This window comes from Maylandia zebra, linkage group LG2, assembly GCF_041146795.1.
Source record: "Maylandia zebra isolate NMK-2024a linkage group LG2, Mzebra_GT3a, whole genome shotgun sequence".
NCBI classification, from domain to species: Eukaryota; Metazoa; Chordata; class Actinopteri; order Cichliformes; family Cichlidae; genus Maylandia; species Maylandia zebra.
In genome coordinates, this window is record NC_135168.1 from 10,809,239 (window position 1) to 10,819,098 (window position 9,860).

At 47.3% G+C, this 9,860-nt stretch overlaps 1 long non-coding RNA gene across 1 annotated transcript; it reads right to left on the reverse strand.

Annotated features, from left to right (window-relative positions):
- Positions 1-7,004: 7,004 nt before the first annotated feature.
- LOC143413567 (uncharacterized) lies at positions 7,005-7,934 on the reverse strand. The gene is made up of 3 exons (XR_013094172.1): positions 7,618-7,934; positions 7,405-7,537; positions 7,005-7,322 (listed from the first exon to the last, which is right to left on the reverse strand). It is a non-coding gene; the product is annotated as an uncharacterized LOC143413567 (long non-coding RNA).
- Positions 7,935-9,860: the final 1,926 nt, after the last annotated feature.

A 9,860-nucleotide genomic window follows, 5' to 3' on the forward strand; every position in this document is an offset into this window, starting at 1 on the left:
TCCCGCTCACTTTTGACATCCCAGTGAGTCACACTGTGGAGAAGAAGGGGACCAGCACGGTAGCGATACGCACAACGGGGTATGAAAAGTCTTCTTTGACTGTTGTGCTTCGCTGCCATGCTAATGGACAGAAACTGACGCCTATGGTGATTTTTAAGCGAAAGACTTTGCCTAAAGAGAAGTTTCCAGCAGGAATCATCATTAAGGCAAATGAAAAGGGCTGGATGGATGAGGAAATGATGAAAGACTGGCTGAGGGAGGTGTATGTAAGGAGACCAGGTGGTTTTTTCACGCATTACCATCGCTCTTAACACTAGGAGTCCCAGGCTTCTACCTTTCTACCTTTAAAACCCGGAGAGCAGCCAAATGGCTTTTAGCTAAGCTTTAGCTTCAGCCAAGTGGAAGCTAAATTCACTAGTCATTCATATGTAAATTAGGTTGTTACCTGGGAATTCTGGGGGTGTGTGAATGAGGGGGTGCTGGAGCTGCTAAAAGCTGTGAACTTCCTTTTGTGTTTCATCTTGATGCATTCTCAATCATCCAGGGAAATAAATCTCCAAAAGTCACCAACTTGGAGTGTTTCAGTTTGCCATCTTAGGGAGAAATCAACACACATGGGTGTATGTCCTTTGTTGCTGAGATTTATTGATGAAAACAGTACAAAAAACCAACCATTTGTACACATATGTACAAATAATAATAAAAAGTGAGTGAGTACATTTCAACATTTTCAGCAATCACTCACAATCCTGGCACTGCCATGGTATCTGTAGTCTGCATTGACCACATGTGTATCTTTTGCAGTGAACACATCGCACAGTGGCATGATTGTTCTTGCATTTGTGTTTGACCTGACACGTGGCTCTTTTTCCAGGGCTAGGTGTGGAGGGTTGTGTCCGAAGCAACTGTTCTTTTCTTGCCTTCTTCGCAGCTACATGAGAGTGAGCTAACTCCCTTGCAAGCTCCACCAGGAAGTCCACCCGTCTTTCCTTCGTCCCGGTGCATGCTTGATACAGCACATGTGCATTCAGTGCTGCCATGTCAATCATGTTATAAAACACGGCAACTGGCCAGCGCCGTGTTCCTCTGCGGACAGTGTACTCCCGAACCATCTGGTCCATCACATCCACGCCACACTTTGTTTTGTTGTAAAGGGTGACAGTGTTTGGCTTCCTTTTGGTAGTGTTATCAGTCTGAACCACGCTGTGCATGCTGCTAAGAATATAGACTGTCTTCTTCCGTTTGGCCGCATACGCCGTCAGCGTGGCAGCAGAGGTTAACAACCTAACAACCTAATCGTACCCCTGACACTAAAACACCATGTTTAGTCTCCAAAACGCCTTCAAACTCTTGGCGACGCTCATTTTGTCCACAAGTGGAGTCACGTTCCAGTTTCTGTAAACATGGTGCAAACACACACACGACCCTGAGCTGAAAAGATGGATGGATGTGTAAAATCCATATTGCTGCTGTTCACAGCAGGACTTTGTTTAGCTTCTGTTCCAGTATTCCTGAACTGGCTTCTCCAAACCGGCAGCCTGCTGTTACGATCAGCTGTGGGAAATCTACAAACTCATTACAAAATATCAGAACTAAGACTTTTATTTTGACGGGTGGCGTCTCAGCTTCAGTGTGTTGATGGGCACAGCCACGGTTACCACAGCTGAAGTTGGTATACGGCGAGCTGTGAGAGGACAGAGATGGATAACGCACATTTAACTCTTTAACAGGAGATACGTTACGACTAACAGACGACGACTGAAAGCCTGGAGATCCTCTGACGTGTGCATGGCTGATGTGAAGTATGATTAGTCCTACATGACATCAACAGCAGAGGCAATGAAAGCTTTGTTGTTAACAGGTTGTAGGTAAAGTCAAATGTCTACTTCTACACTTGTGTTGGGTAAAGTTCTTCTCACTGCAGCAGATTTATATCTGTGCTTTCACAGGGCGTGATGTGGAGCTCAGCGCTGAGGTGCAGGTCTCCTTGGAGACGGCATCCTGGCTGAAATATTATCATGCTTCCAAAACATTTCAGCTTTTATTTTGAAAGAAACAAGACTTGAAAACGAATCCCCTTCTTCCTCTTTGTCTTTGTTCTTCAGAGGAGTGTCACCTGGACAAACTCAGGGCTGTTCTAGAGCCTTTCTTATTATTTGACTCCATAGAAATAAAACTGAATGGAATCAAACAAAAACTCCCAAACAGCTAAAACACTTTGCTTTATTCTCTTTTTTAACAAATACGTTGAAGTCCATCCACAACAACACAGCTGAGATCTCCTTTGTAATCAAGTGTTTACATCCTTTGTACAGATCTGCATACAAAACAATCATTTACGTCCCACAGAAGTCTAGTTACACGTAACTATACAAGAACTGGTAAATGACAGAAACATAAGACACATGATCACAGGTGATAACAAAAAGAGAAAGAATTCATGTGTTAGTGATGTTTTTCAGCCCTGATGGCTCATGTTGGAGAAACAAGCTGAGGTACGTGGAAAGTTCACACACACAAGTGGGCGTGAGCGCACACACAGAGAGAAACACAACTGAAGCATCTGTTTGCTGTTTCTGCTTTCATCATCTCTGCTGCTGTGTCAGGCTGGGGTCTCTCAGTGACGTGGTTGAGGTGAAGTATGACGAGTATCCCTGATTCAGTCCATCGAGACAAAGGGCAAAGAAAGCTGTTGTTAACAAACTCTATGGTGATGTGGCATTTAGCTCTGACTCTACGCTCTGCTGAATCCTTTGAACCTGCTGATCAGTAAAGCTCTACGTGCTGCAGCAGATTGACCTCATCTGTGTTCACAGGTGTGGACCTCAGCGCTGAGGTGCAGGAGAGTTTCATTCAGTTCTCCCTGCAAACAGCATCCAGCCTGGAAATACTGTCATCTTTCCCACAAATGGTGCTCTTATCTCAGAGAAGAAGTCTGATGTAAATAACTGCAAACAACATAACTGCAATCAATAATGCCAACATGATGACTGTTCATAGCTCCTGCTTTGAAATACTGAACTTAAACATTGACCTGATGAAAGATCACAATTCACAGTGGCCCACTGTCAGAATCATTCTGAATATAAACTCATCGAGTTAATCTGAACCTTTCTCAAATGTGCTGTGAATAAATGCTGCTGCAAGCCACTGTGGGAAAGCTGTGTTATTATCATGGAAACATCTGTGACACAGAGGACGAGGACACAAAGGGACGACACGCAGAGGCTGTGTTAAAGTCAAAAATCCAAATCTTTAGTCCTAAACAGGCAGTGGTTACAAACAGGAAGACGAGCAGTCCATTAAACAGTCTACAGGGTCAAACATACAGAGAATTCAAACAGCTATTAAAAACAAATAACTGGACACTGAAAAACTTCAGTGATGTGTGAGGCACCAAAGGGAAGCAGCTGAGTATATTCAATGAATTATCTTCAAATACAAAGACAGAAACTCCTACAGGCAGCATGCAAACTGAGCAGGATACACAAAGATCAGAGATTACAAAAGAAATCAGAAAAGGATTTCAAACTTACTGAGAGCAAGGCCTCTGTTACAAATCTGTCTAATAGAGAAACATGCTGTACAGATACAATACGCTCAGTGTTCATGGTCATTTAAAAACTGGCTCTACCTGAACCACTTCAATATTTTATGAAGTCACTGAGTCGACCATTTCTACAGTTTGTTTCCTTCATTGCAGTTAGAGTGCGGCTGGTAAGGATGAAAACACACACAGAGCGTAAATTGTCTTTGTTAGTAACAAACGTCAGCAAAGAAAAGACAAAACACACAAACACTCTCATGATATTCATGAATCATTAGAAAGCATCCAAACATTCTGCTCGTGGACTTTTACAGTCTTATTTGCACTCGCTCATCTTCATAATCATCCTGATCAATACATGACAGGGGAGGCTTTGAGGTAGGCGGGGCTCTCTGCTGATGTCAGCATGAAAGGCAGGACCAGCGTCTGCCACATGTTGGTGAAACATCACAGTACACTGGCGTGGTTTCCTTTCCAGATGTTGGACGTTTGACACTTCAACGTTGAGGCCAACAAGAAGACACAGTTTTGGGTCGGGTTGCTGCAGGGTTTCTAACTGAGCAAAAGCAGAAGCACACAGACCAACAGGGATCAGATGCTGAGTGTTAGAGGAACATCTGTGCTGATCACTGAATGCTGCTGTGGTCTCTTGTTGAAGTTGGCTGGTGGGACAGTCTAATAGTGATATCCTGCCCATCGGAGGAACAGTTTTAAAAACACATGCAATACTTTGTTTGTATTACAGTCACAGTTTATCTTATTTTTGTCCTTTAAAAGTGTTGCTGTACTATAAAGTCCTATAATTTGAGGCTAAAATGGCTCAGAGAGTCTCTCTCTCAGAGGATCTCCTTTGAAAGTGGATACGGCTTTATCCGCTGATCCACGTCACTTTACCTGGATGTTTTCTTTGAAGCTGGATGAAGACTCCTCTCCCTCACTCCTGCTGCAGCTGTGTGGTCCAGTTGGCCTCTGAGGTCACAGTCAACATCTGTAGCAGAAGAGGGGAAATAAAAGTCCAGGTCACCAAAACTGGGAGCTTTTCCAAAATAGAGCGTAACTGGACTTTTTCAGCCTTACAGGCAGATAGTCGTCTGAAGCTGCAGCTTTTTCTTTTTAGCTTTTTCCAATCTCTGCTCTCGGCTTTCTTTGAGAACATGTCTGCTTTCTTGGGTCTGTCTGCTGTTGGTGAAGAGACTAAATCCACATACTCGCTACTAAGATCTCCTCAAGTAGTCTCAACCAGATTACAGTTTAAGAGTAAATGTCTCCTGAGAGTTTCACCTTGGGGAGATGCTGTCTTGCTAACATGCAATCATGAGCATTAATCTATGAGGTGAAAAAGTCATTTTAAAAGCTCCAGCCACAAGTTTTATTTCATCTGTGTTTTGGTCAGAGTCCCATCAGACCTCCAGAATGGTGTCAGAGTGTTTTCTATCCACGTGATGAGCACAGGCCTCAGGTCCAGACCTCCACGGGCACCATAGCCTCTTTGGAGCTAATAGGTGCAAGAAGGTTTTGTTGGGATAGGAACTGAAGAGGAAACTGACGAGGAAGGCAAGGATCTTCTTCAGCTCCTCTGAGCCGGGACCTCTTTGTGTAGGCCAGCATTGGCCAGGTAGCCCTCCAGCATCGCTGGATGGCCAACAGTGGAAAACCTAGAGGAGTAGGAGAGAAACAGCAGCTTGGAGCATGTCTTTATACTGTTTAGTTTTTAGAGCCACAGACTTTCTTTTAATGTCATTGTTCAGGATCTATGACTGATTATGTATTTATTGTATTCCTCCATGACTGTGTGACAGCAAGTGGAAAAAACCAGCTTCACCTTTGTTGATATGCTTGTAATTTTAATATTGATTAAATGGCCCATGAAATAATAGAAAGCTCATATATGAAAATGTATTTTAAGAAGTAAAATGTTAATCTGAGTACAAAGGAGTACACTCACCTTCTGGTAGATGGAGGTGTAGCGAGCGCTGGTGAACATCCAGGCCTCCTCGTAGAACTGATCACTGATTGGATCCAAAACATCGATGGAGGATCTGTGTAAGCGCTGAGGATCGTCCTGATGGACAGAACAGAAGGAGAGTGAGACAAGTGAAGATATACTAAACAACACTGTGACATGAACTGAGCCACACACAGTTTGATTCACAGGTGATTGACACATTATTTGACCACGAGCAATCTTTTCTGGTTTGACGCCGTCTTTGTAGCCAGAAACCAGCTCTCTCCTCGGCTTCCTCCACTACACGCTTCCCCCACGCCAGTCTCCTCCGTCACTATAAAGGGGAGAGTCATGAGCTCCATCACCTGTGCCGTCCAACGTCCCGCCACCAGCCTCCACTGCAGCAGGCCAGAGACCACACCCCTGCCACAATAAGTAAAAGTATATCCTTGCTGTACCCTTAATGCTAAATATGCTAAATTAACCGCTGCCTTTGCCCCTTTGGGATTATTCTTATGTCACTGGGATGTTGACCTTTGACCTTCACATTAGAGAGATGGGCAGACATAATTAAAGAGAGTGTAGCAAATGTAGTCAGGTTTCTTACTCTGTATCACACATGAGTGCCCGAGGGAGGCGGGGCTGACTGGGGAGACACAGGAAACAGAGAGACAGGGCTGACTCGACATGAAACGATGAAACGTGGGACACGGGAACAGAAACTAAACACAGGCTGAAATGAACACTGAGGGAGGGAGAACTAAGATTACTGAGAGCCTGATAAATAAGAAGAACAAAAACCAAGAAAAACAAGAGTCAAAGAAAACCAAAAACACAAAGCATTGGGCCAGGACCCACTGCTGTGACATTTATATGTGATAAAAACATTAAAAACTGCTCACATGTTGAAATCTTTCTATGTATACTTTAGGTTCAGCTCTCCAGCCTGGCATTTGGTTAAGCATGATTCAAACATTTGATTTTGTTTAACTGGTTTTAATTATAGTTACTTTTTGTGAACATTTGTTGCAGCATTTAAAAATACATCATTTATTTTCAAACTTTTGTTTGATTTAGAGCATCATATTTGACCAACGTAAATGTTTTAATTTCATATAAAATAACTGAAGCAGTGAACTAAATATCTGAAATCTTTCCTTCCTTAAAAGTTATAATCCTACTTAAGTTATAGTGCAAACGCTTAAGCAACAAATATACTTGATGCTAATTAATTAATATTTCCCTTTGATGTTGCAACTATGCGGTCACTTCTGTCTTTAAACAAAATAATATTTTCCAGTTACAGAAATCATAAAGTCCAAACTAAAGTGCTACTGTTGCTATATGCATTTTATATAAATCATGGATGATGGTCCTGACATGAAGGAAGAGAAAGTTACAGGTTGCATCCTTTGACTTTGTCTCCGTGCCTTTGGGCGATTTTCAGAAGGACAGATGTTTCTGTTCAATTCTTAAATCAATTTTTTCAAACACAAACACTATTTTAAAGCTTCTAGAGAGTAAAATATTAATGATAATTATAATAACAATAATAAAAACAAAAGCTCTCAGATCCATCAAACCAAGCAGCAGAAAGAACAATAACTGAAGAGAAAACTTTAACCTGTCATGAACCGAAGTTCCGAGCGCAGGCTGGACCCAGTAGCAGAACACACACACCAGGGTAGGAGAGAATAAAGAAAGTACATTTTATTACAACTAAAGGTGTCCCGTGAGGGTAGCCGGAAAAACAACGTATGGAACCAGAAGAAACCGAGGGACTGGGAAGGTGAACCGCGCAGGGAACGCCGAGAGCGGGGCTGTGAGAGGCTGTAAAACAAAAAGAGAAACAGATTACTGGGGTGCGGAAAAAAAAGGCAGCATACGAGGGAAGGTGGAGTATGCGTCTCACGGTGATAGCCGGGCTGAGTGAACCAGAGGGGGGGGAGCTCCAAAGGGGTCGAGACGGCGAGGCTGATGGTGATCTGAATCTCAGGCGGACAGGTGGACAGGCAGGTGGCTCGTAAAAAATGCCGAGTTGTGATCTGGGTACACAGGGCAAAAAAACAGTGTTAGTTCCGATGGAGAGTTTGTCATAAGAGTTTTTCCCGCAGGTGTACGTTACCGCTGAGAGGCGACTACGGACTGGCGTGGAGCAGCAGGTAGGGCAGGATTAAATAGTCCACCTGGTGATCGCCTGGGATGGGGTGCAGGTGTGGGGTTAGCAGCCACGCCCGTGGGCGTGGGCATCCCAACAGCACCCCGGACGCCGGGCTGCGGACCATGACAGTACCCCCCCCTCAAGGGTCGCCCCCAGGCGACTGGCCGGGACCCCGCCTGCGGAGAGAAGCACGGAAAGCAGAGATGAGACGAGGGTCCAGAACGAAGGAGCGCGGGACCCAGAGGCGGTCCTCGGGGCCGTACCCCTCCCAATCCACGAGATACTGCCAGCCGCGCCCGCGCCGGCGCGCATCCAGGATCCGCCGGACCGCATAGGCCGGATGGCCGCCGATGAGCCGGGCGGGAGGAGGGGGCTCGGAAGGAGGGCACAGGGGGCTGAGGCGGACCAGCTTAAGTTGAGATACATGGAACGTGGGATGTACACGCCGAGAGGCCGGAAGCCGGAGCCTGACCGCCACCGGGTTGATGACCCGGTCCACTTCGTACGGCCCGATGAAACGGGGAGCCAGTTTGCGGGACGTGCCCCGGAGCGGGATATTCCCAGCAGCCAACCAAACCTTCTGTCCCGGCTGGTAGTCAGGGGCTGGGGCACGGCGTAGTGCGCCTGTCGTTCCTTCGCGCGCAGGAGGGCGCGGTGAGTGCAGCGCCACACACGTTGGCAGCGCCGGAGGTGATGAGAGGCCGACGGGACGGAGAGGGACAGGTCCTCTTCCGGGAAGAGCGGAGGCTGATACCCGAGGGACGCTTCGAAAGGAGACAAGCCGGTGGAAGACGAGGTGAGAGTATTGTGGGCGTACTCCACCCAGGGCAGGTAAGTAACCCAGGAGGAGGGGTTTTGACTGGCTACGCACCTCAGCATAGTCTCCAGCTCCTGATTAAGACGTTCAGTTTGCCCATTGGATTGCGGGTGGAAACCGGAACTCAAACTGACCTTGGCGCCGAGAATGGAGCAGAAGGTCCTCCACACTTGTGAGGTGAACTGGGGACCTCGATCGGAGACAATGTCCAGGGGAATTCCGTGGAGCCTGAAAACATCAGTGATCAATGCTTGGGCAGTCTCAGCAGCCGAGGGCAGCTTGGCTAGCGGGATGAAGTGAGCGGCCTTAGAAAACCGATCCACAACGGTGAGGATGACACATTTTCCAGAAGAGGTGGGGAGACCGGTAACAAAGTCGAGGGAGATGTGAGACCAGGGCCGGTGGGGAGTAGTGAGTGGGTGGAGCTGACCTACGGGATGCTTCGTGGATGACTTATTACGAGCGCAGACGGCACAGGCAGACACGTAGTCCCTCACGTCCTGTAGTAGCGATTTCCACCAGAAGTGTCTGCTGAGGAGGCGCGCCGTTCTGCTCACGCCCGGGTGGCACGCGAATCCAGCGGATGACTGCTCCCCGGGCGGCGGCGGGAACGAAGCGCCGTCCTGGCGGTCCAGTCCCTGGGTCAGGGTCCCCGGGAGCGCTCGGCAAATGGTCTCCTCAATTTCCCAGGTGAGAGCACCCACCACGCAGGTGGCTGGTAGGATGGTGGCGGGGGGGGGGGGGGGCGCCTCACTGTCGGGGGAATACAGACGGGAGAGCGCATCGGGTTTGACGTTTCGTGACCCGGGACGATAGGAGAGTGTGAAGTTGAAGCGGGCGAAGAATAGGGACCAGCGAGCTTGACGGGGATTCAACCTCTTGGCGGTTCTAAGGTACAGTAGGTTTTTATGATCTGTCCATATAATGAAGGGCTGTTCGGCCCCCTCCAGCCAGTGACGCCATTCCTCCAATGCGAGTTTTACCGCTAGGAGTTCCCTGTCGCCGATGTCGTAATTCCTCTCCGCGGGGGTGAGTCGGCGTGAGAAAAAGGCGCACGGCCGGAGTTTATTCAGGGGCCCAGACCGCTGGGAGAGAACCGCCCCAACTCCCGCATCAGACGCGTCAACCTCAACAACAAACTGTTTAGAAGAGTCAGGATGGGTTAGAATGGGTGTGGACGTGAATAATTGCTTCAACTTAGCGAAGGCTGCGTGGGCCTCAGGGGACCATGTGAAAGACACCTTGGGTGAGGTGAGTTGGGTGAGAGGCGCGGCCACCTGGCTGTAGTTTCGAATGAAACGGCGATAAAAATTCGCAAACCCCAGGAAGCTCTGAAGCTTCTTCCGTGTCTCCGGAACCGGCCATTCCAATATCGCTTTGATCTTCACCG